Source organism: Triticum dicoccoides, chromosome 7B (genome assembly GCF_002162155.2).
Source record: "Triticum dicoccoides isolate Atlit2015 ecotype Zavitan chromosome 7B, WEW_v2.0, whole genome shotgun sequence".
Lineage (NCBI taxonomy): Eukaryota > Viridiplantae > Streptophyta > Magnoliopsida > Poales > Poaceae > Triticum > Triticum dicoccoides.
In genome coordinates, this window is record NC_041393.1 from 88604264 (window position 1) to 88608987 (window position 4724).

The window sequence follows — 4724 nt, forward strand, 5'->3', positions numbered from 1 at the left end:
CTCACTGTTAATCCAAACGATCGGCTTCAGTTAGCAGCAGTAGCGAAGGAATCGCTCCATCGGGTTCAGTTAACAGCTATCGATCGATCGCTCGGGTTCAGTAACATGTAGCCTGCAGTGCAATCGCTCGGGTTCAGTTAGAACCCAATGCCTCGCTCGGGTTCAGTTAGAGCCAACGCCTCGCATGTGTACGAGAGAAACGTGCATCGCTCAGCCCCCGGCCTCCCACAATAACCGGCAACTCCCCGAAATTTTCCTCCCCCTCGCTTCTACCATGATTTTTCCGTCATGGATGGCCCAAAGAATGTCATGCAGCTGCGTCTCCGGCCCGCCCAAGACGAAAAGCCCATTTTCTGTCATGATTTTTTGTCATAGAAGTAGGACCCACCACATCTATGATGATACCGGGTTTTGTCACAATTATCGTCATAGAAGTGTCATATGTATGATAGAAAAAAAATTCGTTCGGCCCAAAATGTCACGGATGTGTCTTTTTTTGTAGTGCTACTTTATTTTGCAATCTTTACTTTTCAATCTATATCATAAAAATACGAAAAATATTTATCTTATCATATTATCTCTATCAGATCTCACTTTTGCAAGTGGCTGTAAAGGGATTGACAACCCCTTTATCGCGTTGGTTGCGAGGTTCTTGTTTGTTTGTGTAGGTGCAGGGGACTTGCATGGAGCCTCCTACTGGATTGATACGTTGGTTCTCAAAAACTAAGAGAAATACTTACGCTACCTTTTCTGCATCACCCTTTCCTCTTCAAGGGAAAAACTAACGCATGCTCAAGAGGTAGCAAGAAGGATTTCTGGTGCCGTTGCTGGGGAGGTCTTCGCTCAAGTCAAGACATACCAAGTACCCATCACAAACTCATCTCCCTCGCATTACATTATTTGCCATTTGCTTCTTGTTTTCCTCGCTCCCACTTCACCCTTGTCGTTTTATTCGCCCTCTCTTTTTTCGTTCGCTTCCCTTCCGCTTGTTCCTCGTATTTTCTGCCGCTATGTCTGAAACTTGGGAGGTTATCATTGATAAGGACAATAGTAATAACATGGGAAACTTTGATGCTTTTGATGATCCTGTTGAAGAACCACTATGGGGTCATTCAAGATTTCTTTACTTGTGTCGGTGCTTTACCCGCTATGGGTGGATCTATTCTTCATAGAACCAATAGTCTTGCGGATGCTATATCCTTTCTTATAGTTGAACTTGAAAGACAGTTTATGCATATGCATCCTTGCATACAAAGGATTTTCCTAGAATTTTCCAATATTGAGCATTCTTCTATTAAGCGTGCAGCTACTATCTTTTTGGCTCATGAGTTCAAATTCATAATAAAAGAAGCCAAAGAAATTTTTGCACACTATAAGGTAGACACTGGCCGTCCTCCCATAGAGGCAATCCTCTTCAATCAAGAGGACATAATGCAATTACAATCTCTAGATTATGTTGCTTTTAATGAAAACCTTAGAAAAAAGGTTCCTACCAATGTTCTAGTTGATAGAATTTTGGAACTTAATAATGATTTTGCCATTCAAAACAATGAGTTAGGATTTTCTCTTGAGTATAGGCTCATGACTTTCTACCAAAAGAATGCTTACAATGATGAATTAGTTGTGCAATATGAAGGGCCAAGGGAGGAACCCATACCTCCCGAGCTTGATCTTGGGGACTCATGTCCCATTAAATTTAACCCTTTTGATTACTTTTGCTTGCCACAAAGAAAACTTGCTGTTGAACGTAGGGAATATGAGATGAGTTTTCGTGATTTATCTTATCATTATAGCAATACTTAGATCTATTCTCGCTTTTATGCCTAGCTAGGGGCGTTAAACGATAGCGCTTGTTGGGTGGCAACCCAATTTTATTTTTTCCTTGCTTTTTGTTCCTATTTAGTAATAAATAATTCATATAGCCTCTGTTTATATGTGGTTTTATGTTTTAATTAGTGTTTGTGCCAAGTAGAACCTATAGGATCATCTTGGGTGAAAGTTAATTTGATCTTGCTGAAAAATAGAAACTTTTACACTCACGAGAAAAATTCTAATAAATCACAGAAACGTGCTTTTGAGTTGATTCTTTTTTCAGCAGATAAACAGAAAAATTTCCTAGTACTTACTATTTTGGTAGGATTTTTAGAGTTCCAGAAGTATTCGAAAGTTACAGATTGCTACAGATTGTTCTGTTTTTGACAGATTCTGTTTTTTCGTGTGTTGTTTGCTTATTTTGATGAATCTATGGCTAGTATCGGAGGGTATGAACCATAGATAAGTTGGAATACAGTAGGTTTAACACCAATATAAATAAAGAATGAGTTCATTACAGTACCTTAAGTGGTGGTTTTTCTTTCTTGCACTAACGGAGCTCGTGAGATTTCCTGTTGAGTTTTGTGTTGTGAAGTTTTCAAGTTTTGGGTAAAGATTTGATAGATTATGGAATAAGTAGTGGCAAGAGCCTAAGCTTGGGGATTCCCATGGCACCCCAAGATAATTCAAGGACAACCAAAAGCCTAAGCTTGGGGATGCCCCGGAAGGCATCCCCTCTTTCGTCTTCGTCTATCTGTAACTTTACTTGGAGCTATATTTTTATTCACCACATGATATGTGTTTTGCTTGGAGAATCTTGTATGATATGAGTCTTTGCTTTTTAGTTTAACACAACCATCCTTTCTGTACACACCTTTTGGGAGAGACACACATGATTCCGAATTTATTAGAATACTATGTGCTTCACTTATATCTTTTGAGCTAGACAGTTTTGCTCTAGTGCTTCACTTATATCTTTTTAGAGCACGGCGGTGGTTTTATTTTGTAGAAATTATTGATCTCTCATGCTTCACTTATATTATTTTGAGAGTCTTTTAGAACAGCATGGTATTTTCTATGGTTATAAAATTGGTCATAGAATGATGGGCATCCAAGTTGGTTATAATAAAAACTATCATAGGAAGTGAATTGAATACTATGATCAACTTGATGCTTGATAATTGTTTTGAGATATAAAGGTGGTAATGTAGAGTCATGCTAGTTGGCTAATTATGCTATTAAGAAATACTTGTGTTGAAGTTGGCAAGTCCCATAGCATGCACGTATGGTAAAAGTTGTGTAACAAATTTGTTGCATAGGGTGCTCTTTTGATTGCCTTCCTTATGTGTGGAGGTCGAGATCGCATGATGGTTAACTCCTACCAACCCTTCCCCTAGGATCATGCGTAGTAGTACTTTGCTTCGAGGGCTAATAAAACTTTTGCAATAAGTATATGAGTTCTTTATGACTAATGTGAGTCCATGGATTATACGCACTCTTACCCTTCCATCATTGCTAGCCTCTACGGTGTCGTGCATTGCCCTTTCTCACCTTGAGAGTTGGTGCAAACTTCGTCGGTGCATCCAAACCCCGTCATACGATACGCTCTATCACACATAAACCTCCTTATATATTCCTCAAAACATCCACCATACCTACCTATTATGGCATTTCCATAACCATTCCGAAATATATTGCCATGCAACTTTCCACCGTTCCGTTTATTATGACATGCTTCATCATTGTCATATTGCTTTTGCATGATCATGTAGTTGACATCGTATTTGTGGCAAAGGCACCAAGCATAATTTTTCATACATGTCGCTCTTGAGTCATTGCATATCCCGGTACTCCGCCGGAGGCATTCATGTAGAGTCATATTTTGATCTAGTATCGAGTTGTAATTCATGAGTTGTAAGTAAATAGAAGTGTGATGATCATCATTTCTAGAGCATTGTCATTTATTAAGAAAAGACCCAAAAAAGAAAGGCCAAATAAAAAAGAGAGAGAAAGGCCCAAAAAAGGGGGACAATGTTACTATCTTTTTCCACACATGTGCTTCAAAGTAGCACCATAGTTTTCATGATAGAGAGTCTCATATGTTGTCACTTTCATATACTAAGTGGGAATCTTTCATTATAGAACTTGGCTTGTATATTCCAACGATGGGCTTCCTTAAAATGCCCTAGGTCTTCATGATCAAGAAAGTTGGATGCACACCCACTTAGTTTCTTTTGTTGAGCTTTCATACATTTATAGCTCTAGTGCATCCGTTGCATGGCAATCCCTACTCCTCATGTTGACATCAATTGATGGGCATCTCCATAGCTCGTTGATTAGCCTCGTCAATATGATACTTTCTCCTTTTTCGTCTTCTCCACAACCTCCATCATTATATTCTATTCCACCCATAGTGCTATATCCATGGCTTATACTCATGTATTGCGTGAGAGTTGAAAAAAGCTGAAGCGCGTTAAAAAGTATGAACCAATTGCTTGGCTGAAACCGGAGTTGTGCATGATGGGAGTATTTTGTGTGACGAAAATGAAACATAGCCTAACTATATGATTTTGTAGGGATAAACTTTCTTTGGCCATGTTATTTTGAGAAGACATGATTACTTGTTAGTATGCTTGAAGTATTACTATTCTTATGTCAATATGAACTTTTATTTTGAATCATTTGGATCTGAACATTCATGCCACAATAATAAAGAAAATTACATTGAGAAATATGCTAGGTAGCATTCCACATCAAAAATTCTGTTTTTATCATTACCTACTTGAGGACGAGCAGGAATTAAGCTTGGGGATGCTTGATACGTCTCCAACGTATCTATAATTTTTGATTGTTCCATGCTATTATATTACCCGTTTTAGATGTTTATGGGCTTTACTATACACTTTTATATC